Source organism: Gossypium hirsutum, chromosome A06 (genome assembly GCF_007990345.1).
Source record: "Gossypium hirsutum isolate 1008001.06 chromosome A06, Gossypium_hirsutum_v2.1, whole genome shotgun sequence".
NCBI classification, from domain to species: domain Eukaryota; kingdom Viridiplantae; phylum Streptophyta; class Magnoliopsida; order Malvales; family Malvaceae; genus Gossypium; species Gossypium hirsutum.
The window spans coordinates 56,420,814-56,433,034 of NC_053429.1; the positions used below are offsets into that span (position 1 = coordinate 56,420,814).

Below are 12,221 nucleotides of genomic sequence, written 5' to 3' on the forward strand. Positions count from 1 at the left end.
GTGAAATTGATTAAAAATGAAAGTTTAGGGAGTAAACCCTAAATTTTTATTTCTACCGAGAAAGACCCTAAATGTAAATTTATGTATGAATAATTGATTGTTATGGATGATAATGGCAAATTATGAAAAATTTGAGGTACTAAAGTTAAACGGAATAAAGAAAGGTGATGAAACAAAAAGAGACTAAAGTGTTACCTCATTTTACATGAAATCTACATTAAAAATATTATATTTTGAGATATTAAATTACTAGAAATAAATTGAAGTCGTGGAATTAATTTTTAACATAGAGATGAAATGTAGACCACATATTTGAATAATTTTAATTGGTTGACTTTGATCTCATTTATGTGGTCAGTAAAAGGAGGAAAAAAATGAGATATTCTCTCTTATTTCTTGCAACAACAGGAGAGGGGAGGAGAGGTCCTCCGATGACTTTTTTTATTCCTTTCTCTTCCAATCAACACCCACCCACCCAAGTTTTGTTCCATTAAATCTTACTACTAGAAAACAATTTTTTGCTTGATTTCCACAATTGTTTTCTTTATTTGAGGCTAAGATTTCAAGTGGGTTAATCAAAAAATGCTATGCTAGAGAGACAAAGCTCCAAGGTAAGAAAATATGTTTTCTTCATATCACCTTAATTATTTAAGATATTTAATATCAGAAATGTGATGAAGGAAGTGTATTAATATTTTGTTTATATTTTGTACTAAAAAATGTTGAATGGATGCAGAAGAAGACTTTGAGTGGATGAATGGGTGGATCCACATGTTGAGAAAGCTAAAAGAAGCTTTGTTTTGAAACTTTTGCTATTAAAGAGGTGTCATGTATTCTTTTAACCTCCCTTTAATAAAATGATCATGAAAATTATTAAAATGGTGAAATATAATATAATATATATGTATATTTAAAAAGTGATTAAAAGTACTTATATGAGAAAAATAATAGTTTAGTAAGTTGTGATAATTGGAAGAAATATAGTAAAATTTATGAACTTTCTTTATGGCACTTAAATAGATTAAAAAAGTGTCAAGATAATTATAGTTATGTCAAGCGTGGTAAAGTAAAATGTGAATTATTACTAAAATGAGTTAAAAGTTGAATTTTAATATAATGATTATTTATTAAAAAGAGAGTAAAAATAACTGAAAATGTTTAATATTGTTGAGAGAACTAACTGCTTGAATATATTAATAAATGAACGTATTAAATTAAAAAACATAGGATAATGAGTGGATGTTCAAAGAGCTCCTAATTATGTGATCTTGAAAAGTGTTTAATATCATAAAACATGGTATACCTTTACTTGTGTAACACCTTTCACTTTTCTCACCGTCTAGCTGAAATGGGAGATACTGTTGGAACATATACAAACAAGAAATCTTGAAATATATTTTTTTCCTTTTTATCGTTCCCAATTTAAAACATTTTTATAATATCAATAAATCAACTTTATGAAAATTTAGAGCCTTTAGAATCAATTTAAAATCATTTAGGAGTGGTTCAGGAACATTGAATGTGTTTGGGACTCAAAACAAGTTAAACAATGAAATGGGAATAAGGTTGTGCACAATGCTGGGACATTACATGAGGTCGTAATGTCACTTGCTATTTGGGCAAAGTCACAATGTCGTAGGTGAATGTCGTGATCTTGCAAGGACAAGGTCACGACATCACCTTTTGAGCTACAATGTCATGACGTTACAAAAGTCAAGGTCGTGACGTCGAAGCAAAGCAACTCCAAATTATCCTTAGATCACCTTCAAACATAGTATACACAAGACATGCTTAAAGATAATCCAAATACATATAAAAATAATTCCCTAAATATTTTCAACCAAACATTACATACATAAAATCATTAAAAGGATATTTAAAACATATTAAGCCTTTATGGATTCATTCAAAACAAATTTAATCTTTCATATATCACTTCCCGCGTCATTTCTACATAATTTACAACATTATAATGCCAAATTCAAACCAACCAACTTGGTACTAGATAAGAGTTCAACCTATGTATATACCAAACCTATAGGAGACAACACTTAAAGAATTTGTACTTACTCTTCAAACTTTGATAAGGTGATGAAATCTCCTGAAGTGGGCATGGGTTCTATTGGAACATCGATATGCCTCCTGGCACAGCGAAAAAATAATTTCGGTGATCACAACCCATGGTATAAGCAAGTGACATATTAAGAATATGAGCACCACCATAATGTAATACTAAACCCACAATCAAGCCTTCATCCCAACAAGAACCATCAACACTCAATAGCTCACTGAACTCCATATCTTTCAGCCCATCCAATGGAACCAAGTCAACCAAAAATTGTTAAGAGCTCAACCTATGTATATACCAAACCTATAGGAGACAACACTTAAAGAATTTATACCTATTCTTCAAGCTTTGCTGAGGTGATAAAATGTCTTGCAGTGGGCATGGGTTCTATTGGAATATCGGTATGCCTCGTGGCACAACGATAAAATAATTCTGGTGATCATAACCCATGGTATAAGCAAGTGACATATTAAGAATACGAGCACCACCATAAGGTAATAGTAAACCCACAATCAAGCCTTCATCCTAACAAGAACCATCAACACTCAATAGCTCATTGAACTCCATATCTTCCAGCCTATCCAACGGAACCAAGTCAACCAAAAAATTGTTATCACAAAAAACCCACGAATCCTTAAATAACACAACAGAACCTTGACTTGTCGTCAAATGTAGTAGTTATTTTAGGTCATTTCTGCACTTAACGAGCTTATTTTCTTGGCATTTTATAATTAATTATTATATCTGCAGTACTAGTAGGTTAGAAATGAAATATTAATAAAATAAGTGTTGTTACACATTTTCTACTATTTCAATGACTCATAAGGCTAACTCGAGCCTCGTGAGTGACTAATGGGTCATTTAAGTGTGTAAAATGCCAATTTAAGTCTAATAATACAACGGATGATGATCGGGTCATGAGACAATGAAGCTCGATAGCACAATGAAGTTGCTAAGGCTGGGAAAGCACTTGACGCCATGAAAAATGTTTCCTCCCGTCACGACGACACGATAAAGATATGAATGCATTCACGGTGGCGATGTTGTGATGAGGAGCCTTCCTATGTCATGACAACGCAGTGATGGTGGGCCAAAATATTGTTGACTGTTTGGACGGTACTTTTGGGATATTTCCTTATTTGGACCGTAGCATTTATCAAAATATTGTATTAATTGGTATCTAAGTGTATCTACGGTATAGTGGTCACCAAGTAGCCCGTTGCCTATATAAGCAACCTTAGGATCATCGAAATTAGAGTGCAAACTTAGACAAACGATTTTTCCTATTCAATTTTCTTTGTATTTTCTTTTTATTTTCGTGTAATCGAAACTTTTCTATTCTAATGTGAAGACATTTACGAGCGGAGATTGCTACGGGATCGTGTTTCAATATATATTTATGAGCCTTCTCCTATCTCTTATTCTTTTATTTAATAACATTATCAATTAGCTTTCATATAAATAATTGAATAATTTCTTGTGCTTATTTCATATCTCGCATGATTCAATTAATAAACTAATTTATTCATTAAGTAATTATTTATCCAAAATTGGTTGTTTATTCAAGAGTACTTAGTATATTAGGAAATGATGCCTCTGATAGAATATCGGGATAGGTGAGACCGAAAAGCTATTTGTATGCTTAGGAAGAGACCGAAATCCTTAGTGAAGATGAGATCGAGATGATATTCTTAGCTAAAGGTGATAAATAACTCAATTTAGGATAATTAATTATTTAATTAGATAATTAAAGATTTAATTGATCATAGGCTAGAGGCTCGCATTGTCGACACTAGGAATAGGAAACTCCATTAGGTTAATTTAGGTTTAATAATTTAATTAGTTTAATAAATCTATTAATTTGGACTAACACTAATAATTCGTGACTCGATTAGATTAGTAATTATTTTCTGTAATTAATTTAATAATAGTTTCTCCAATCTGCAATCCCTTTGGTATGATCCTCGAAATACTTACCAGTGTTTCGTTGTAAACTTTACTATATTATAATTTGACCCGTACGCTTGCGGAAACTACCGATTTAATTATATATATTTGGTATGATATTTATACTATAAACGATAACACGTTTATAAGTGATCAAACCTCCATCACCAATTCACATGTTAACACCTTTAGTCAAAAGTTATTTAGCTACAACAATGCTCTTCAAAATAAAAGAAGGGTTTCTACCTTTATCTACTTTAAGAAAAACTCTACTTTAAGAAAAACACACTTAGGGAAATATTTAGCTTTGAAAATTCGAGACGGAAGAGACTCAGATTCGAAGAAATCTCCAACATTGTTTAGCCAACATTGCAACATTAAAACAAAAAAAGGTTTCGAAAGCCTATACCTTCGAACTTCTTCAAAACACGCAAGTTCTTCCAAGAAGCCCAATGAATTTTCTTATGCTTGTCGGCCCCTGAACCCCTCCAAAAAAATTTTGTCATTTTTTAAGGGCATCACATTTACTAAACGAAATTAAAAATATACTCATACAATGGGTAGGAAGAGCTTGAGCAATCGTTTTCAACACCACCTTTTTACCTAGTTTGATAGAAGTTTATTTTTCCAACTAAAAATACACACTTACACAGACAATCTCGAATAAATGAAAAATTTTGCTTTTTATTTCTCCCTACCAGAGTAGGCAAACCTAAATAACGACTGTGATCCAACGAGGATTGAACCCCAAAAATCAAGCAGATCGCTTGCCTATCAGTCAACTTAGTATTCAAAGGAAACAAATTCTCATCTTATAAAATTTAATAGCTTGACTTGAAGCTTCTTCGTAGGCCACCAAAATGTTCTTAATGTATTGAACTTTAGTTTACCGCTTGTGCGCATGCGCAGAAAACAAAAAAAAAACTATAAAACAATTTAAAAGCAGTTTTTAGCTGCAAGCATACAATGTCAAGTTGTAATATAGAAATTTATAACGAAATGTAGAAGTATTTCAAGGACAGATCCCAATGGATTGTCAAATTTGGTGAATGTCATTGTTAAATCAATTATTACAAAGCAATTTTTAGTCTAATAAATTTATGAATTATTAATGCAACCAAATATATGATTAAAATAAAATACTACTAAGGTAACAACTAATAAGCATAAAATAATTCTCTACTTCTTATTAGAACATTGCACACAATTAAACAAAGGTAAATTAATATACTAAAGGCTAATTAATCTAGTATAAGTATTCTAATCGAGTTGTCTATTACTCCTAATGAGGATTATCCTTCGCCCCCTCCTAATTAAGAGTTACCACCTGAGCTCTCCTCTCAGTCTCACTTAGGCATACAGTTCTCCTCTTAGTCTCACCACTCGACAGAATCCTACCAAATCATTACATGACAAATTCTCCTCTTAATCTCATTTGCCTAAATATTCTACTAGAGTCATCAATTATAGTGTATTGTATAATATGGTATAATCAAATAAAACAACCAATCAAATATAAATAAACACTTAATCAAACATCCAAATACTTAATAAATGAATACAAGATAATCATAATAGCCCATAATCCATTCAAATTCTCATACAAACATTTTATCAAACATGTGATAAACAACATATAAAAATAAGAATTGAGTGAAGAAATGCTCATGTATAAATATCGAGTGTAGCATAAAAATCCAAGCAATCTTCAGTGCAAAGCCCAGCAAAAAGTAGAAAGGATTCACCAAGTCAAAATTAAAACAAAATAAGCAGAAAAATAAACCCTAATCTAATAAAAATAAGAAGAAAGAAAAAGAAAATTCTAAAGTTTAATTATCTAACCTACTTTTCTACTTAGCCTATCCACCCTCACATAATTATATTAGGTGGTATTTATAAGGAAAAATCATAATAAATCCTCAATTACAAAATATCCTTGTTTATAAACTTAAGTATGAAGAGCTTGACTATTGTTGCCTTCAAATTGCCCCTTAAAATTTAGCCTCATTAGATGACAATGTTACGATACCCACAAGCTAGTTTTGTGACATCCTCAACAATTTAGGCATTTGAAGCTTTTGGTCACTTGATGTCGCAACAATGGTAGCTTGTGTTACGACATTGTGCTCAAACTGGCTCGACTTCTTCAACTTTATGGACTGTGGTCAATGTTGCAACATCACCAACCTGATGTCGTGACCTTGAAAGTTAGTATCACGACATCAACCCCTTGGTGTCGCAACCTTGGTGGCAGACCACTTGAGGGTGCACTTTCTTGAGGGCTCGCTCTTTAGTTAATGGAAAGTGTGTTGGTGTCATGACATTGACTCCTCAATGTCACAACTTTAGTTCTAGTTTAAGTTTATCTTTTCACTTTTGCATCAATTAAATCTCTAAAATGGTCTCTTCCACAAGTTAAGTCTATAATGGCATGAAATTGCCATTTTATTCTAAAAAAAATAAAATTAACTAAAAATTTCCATAAAATATGAAATTTAACCTAAGTACATAAAAGTATTAAAATTCTTTACTAATCACCCAAAAACAAGCTCCTTAAGTGTTTAAAGTGCATAATTTGTCATATCAAAATATGGCACTTATAGCCCAAAAAAAAGAAAAGCTATCATCAACAAAAAACAAATGAGACACTCATGAGCTACCCCTACAAACAAAAACACCATGAATATTACCCTACAACTCAACTTGTCTCAAAAAAAAAAGCCCTTTTAATACAGATAATGAACAGGTAAGGTGACAATAGTCCCCATATCTAAGTCCTATACCGAGGGCAACCGAAACAATTTCAATCCCATTAAAAGTAACTTTATACTAAAATATAGAGACTCAAAACATTAACCAATTCACCCACGTCTCATGCAAACCCAATTTACAAAGCACAAAGTGTAAGAACTCCAATCGACTAGATCAGAAGCCTTACTAATGTCTTCTTTTTTCTTTTCTTTTTTTTTTTTAATTTTGCCTCACCAACTTTACTTCTCCCCTTATTTTTCATATGATGCATCGCCTCAAAAGCCATCAATATATTATTGGTAATAATTAGACTCAACACAAACACAAACTGTTGGAGTATGCGCGAAGACAAATCATAAGATAATCATAATCGCATACATGTTCACCTAGTTTGCTAACAAAAGGCATTGTCATTGTCATTTCAATTTTTATTTATGTTTGTTAAATAAACTATTTAATAATAAATTCATAAGAATAATATGATTATTCTTAAATATCATTAGTCAAGTATTATTGTGGGCTTGGACAATAATAATGCATTGAAACTAATATGTAGCTGATTGATGAAAAAATATTGTCAATGACATAAGGATGTTAAAGTCAATACATAAGTACATGTTAAAGAACAACATATTGGACTGACTTGCCATGAAAATGTGTAATGACTTGATTTTAGGTGGTTTCGGAACCCCATTTTCGTAAACTGAGTTCGTTAAGATAAAATAGGAATAATTGCGTAGGTAATGTGTTAATATATTAAAGATCAATTTAGTAATTTAACCATGAAAATTGTTAGTTAAAGCTCAGGGACTAAATTATAAAATTCCAATCACTATTGAGTTTTAATTTAGAAAATACTTGGGGACCTAGCTAGCAATTATTCAAAGGGCCTAAAATGATTATTTAACCATTATAGTAAATTAAGTTAGTGGATGTTGATGGTAATCCACTTATTTATGATTAGTAATGTTAATTAGTTAACTAAATAAGATTAAAGGATTAAATTAGAATTAAATTAGTTAATTAAGATTGATTAATCAATTAATCTTAGCATAAATATTATATGGAGAAATATGAAAACTTCATCTTTTCATACTTGTTGTCGTCCAAGCTAAAAGAAATAAAAAAGGAAACATCAAGCAAGTAATTAAAAATTCAACCATTCAATTTTCTAAGGTAATCAAACTAAATCTTTGAATTTTTTATGGAATTTTAATCATGGGAGCTTGATCTAGCTAGCATGTAACAGCTTATTATTAATCAAATCGGAACAGCGGTTTCGGGACCACAAATCTGAAGTTAAAATAATTATTTTATTATTATTTTAATGTTTACAGCATGAAAATATGTTTGTTTGAAAATTTCGTTAAGAAATTTTATCGTTTGATTAATTAATTTGATAAAAAGGACTAAATCGCGTAAAGTGTAAAAGTGGAGTTCTATTAGATAAAAGTATCTAATAGCTATGAAATTAAATAGATAAAGTCCTTATGTTGTAATTAGACCATTATTAAGGTGGGTGGACATTTATGTACATAGTTTATATGAATTTTAAATGTTTAAGTAAAGGTTAAATTAGTAAATTAAAAAATAATGGAAAATATAAAAGAATTAAAAGATGAATAAGCTATCATCTTAATTTTCTTTATCCATGGCCGAATACACAATTAAAGGAGGAGAATAAAATTCAGCAAGTTCATCCTTGTGCATGTAAGTGATTTTTGTCCCGTTTTTAATGATTTCTATGTTTTTGAGATCGTTGCAACTAGGTTTAGCTAGCCCAGGGACTATTTTGCAAAATTGATAAAGATTTTGAATGTTTTCATTGATGAATAAGCATGTATTTTGAAGTTTCTTGATAGATTATGAATGCTTATTGATAGATATACAAGTTTTGTTAAGTGATTTTTAGTGAAAATGCAAAATAGGGATTAAATTGTGAACTGTGAAAACTTTGTGGTTTAAATGTGAAATAAATGGAAAATATGGGCTGCTAGGGGCCTAATTGAAATTTGGATAGCATGGATTTTTATTGAATTGCATGAATTGATGTTTTTGTGAAATAAGGACTAAATTGTAAAAATGTGAAACATTAGGGGTAATTATGTAAAAAAGCCTTAAAGTGAATTTTGGATTAAATTGAATAGAGAGGTGATTAAATGTAACACCCCCTACCCTTTTTCGTTTCCAAAATAGGGTTACGAGGCATTGCCAGACAGTTCAGAACAAAAACGAGCAATCAATATATGTTTAACATATACATCATAATTTAATCACAATGTTCCTTTAATGAGCTCTCGAGGCCCAAAACACATATTCAGAACTAATCGAGACTTAATTGGAAGATCAGAGAATTTTTCATGAAATTTCAAAATTTTTCCTATGTATAGGACTCACACGCCTGTGTGACCCTAAACATGCCTGTGCTTCAGGCCGTGTAGACTCAAAAATGAGCCTTTTACCACAAGTTTACCAAAAGTTTACCAACCCTGCAAAACTTAAACAACAGGCAACTTAAAATCGAATTTTTAAACCAATTCAAAACATGATTAAATACACCTAAAACATGTCAGAATTATCAATATAAAGATCTAAGTCATGCATGTTCATAGATATCTAACATAAGTTATCTAATCAATTCATTTAAATACATTCAACCAATTCAAACTAAAACCATATAAATGACTATATTATAAGGCTTATGTTTATATATATAAATCAACCAATATCATTTTATACACCATTAATATTCACATCTCAAAATGACATCAAAAGACAACTTAGGTACATGCCATTCTCAAAAGAGAAAATACTTCACCATGTATTTAAGGTCGGGATCAGCTTTGGATGCTGATTCAATAATCAGACTTTTCCTGACCTGTGCACGAAAACAAATCGTACACCGAATATACACTCAGTGTTATTTCTATAATCCGAATACTTATTAAGAAAAAATTTATAATATTTATATACATAATCACACATAATAATAATCATTCAATAAATAATCAATTTCATAGACTCATCATCCATATCACTTTCAATCATCATATCTTTTATTTTAATCTCACAATTGCTATTCAATAGCATTTCACAATAAATTTCTCAATTTCAATTTCAATATCAATATTCATTTCTTATTCATTATCATTCAATGTCAATCATTTGATCAATTTATTCATATATCCCTATTAACACGACTCGGATTCCGACGGTCCAACCCAAAAACACCAGTACGGCACTCAGTGCCTCATCGGCCATGTCGAAGTAAAACAATATGGTACTCAGTACCTCATCAGATTTATCCGAAGCAATAATAATACGACACATAATGCCTCATTGACTCGAAGTCGAAGTATCCTTGAATACTTCCAATCCTATGGGGTGTCAACTATATCTGACTTAGCTCGACATTGTTAATAGGGTATTTTAATACATAATTCAATTTCCAATCAATATACAATTTCAATCCATTCCAATTCAATGCACTTTTCAATCATACACATACTTTCACAAAATAATTCAATTCAATGTCAATATATCAAACTCACCTCAATTTTACTTACCATACATGATAATAAATACAACAAATAATTTTAGTTTCTGGATTATAGAAATACAAACCGTATTTTCCGAGCTAATCTTCATTGGCTTTCTCTTTTCCTTTCCTAGTCGAGGCTTCCGGCTCAACGTTAGCTACGAAATTAAAACAATAAAAATTTATCAATACACTGCAATTTAACATTGAATATTTCAATTTATATACAATTTTTTCTTTAATTCCAATTTAATCCTTAAATCAAACTAAATCAAACTAACTATTTTCTTACAAAACTAATTTCATATCTCAATTCAATTTCCACTTTAATCTAATTTTAACTCCCTAATTTCACCATAAAATCTTAATTTTGAAATTCTTTCAATTTAGTCCCTTCTACATAAAACTTATGATTTGTTTTGCAATTTAATCTTTTTCTCAATTCTAACTTGAAATTCTATCAATTCAAACCGTAATTCTTCAATTAATTCAACATAAACTACATCTAAAAATCAACTAACTTTCAAAATTTCCACTTATATCAAGTAGTATTTTATTCTAGGATTCCAAAAAATCAAAATTATAAAAAAATGAATTAAATTGACTTACCACTTCAACTTGGAACCTTTAAAACCCTAATTTCCCTTTTTCTTTTCTTTATTTCTTTTTCTCCTTTCTTTCCCTTGTTTTCGTTTCAATTATGTTTCTTTGTTCTTTGTTTTATTTCTTTATTTTACTTTATGTTTTATTATATTATATTATATTATTATATTATTATATTAATATATTAATATATTATTATAATGTATATAATTAAGTATTAAATATAAATATATGTATATTATACATACACATGGAATAATATTTTCCATACATTTGGCATTTATTATCCCTTATGGTTTATTTTATTTTATGTTTTATTTTAATAATGTAATATAATAATATTTTAATAATAAAAAATATTTACTTATATAATAAGTAAATAAGTAATTATACTAATTTATGTATTTTATTTTTCCACATGTATTTCACTATTACCACACACTTGGTACTTATGTTTAATGCTAGTTTAGTCCCTTAAATTTCCTCTAATCTATAATTAAATTTTTACATTATATTCAATCAAATCCTTATACCTAATTAACCTTAATTTAAGCTAATTCACGTAGCCAAAATCTAATTAACCACTCTACTGACTTTGTAAATATTTTTAATAAATAATTATGAATTCGTTTTACGAAAACAAAGACCCGAAAATACACTTTCTGATAATCGTAAATTTCGATTCGTTACATTAAATAAGTTAATTTTGATTATATTTAGATCAAGAAAGGTGAAATACAGACTTATATCGGGGAAAGAACAAAGTTACAGAATAGTTGACCCGTATCGTCGTTTTTACATACGAGGTAAGTTCATAAGTAATAAGCATTGTTATAATTATGCTTTAAATGCTTTGATATTGCATAAATTGTGTATTTGAGACTACAGTCATGTTTGAAGACAATTCAGCTAATTATGGGCACTTAGTGTGCGAGATTGAGATAGCTTTGGTTATATATTGCACTTAGTGTGTGAGATTGAGATAGCTTCGGCTATATATATACATTGGCACTTAGTTTACGAAATTAATGCAACTACGGCTATTTATTTGGCACTAAGTGTGTGAGTTTCCCGAGTATCCAAAAATATTCTGAATGGTTTAACGGATATGTTAAAGATGTGAATGAGTATGAGTTAAATACGGGAAAGTACATATATGAACATGAACCGAGTAATACACAGAAAGGATGAAAAATTAAGGAAATTATATCTAAATTGATGGATGCAAATGTAGAAGGTTGGTGATATATTATTTAACACCCCTAACCCATATCCATCGTCAAAACATAGTTTCGAAGCATTACTGAAACTTTC

General features: G+C 29.9%; 1 long non-coding RNA gene across 1 annotated transcript; it reads left to right on the forward strand.

Annotated features, from left to right (window-relative positions):
• The first annotated feature begins 338 nt into the window (after positions 1 to 338).
• LOC121230638 (uncharacterized) lies at positions 339 to 3,460 on the forward strand. The gene is made up of 2 exons (XR_005928660.1): positions 339 to 611; positions 737 to 3,460. It is a non-coding gene; the product is annotated as an uncharacterized lncRNA (long non-coding RNA).
• The last annotated feature ends 8,761 nt before the right edge of the window (positions 3,461 to 12,221 follow it).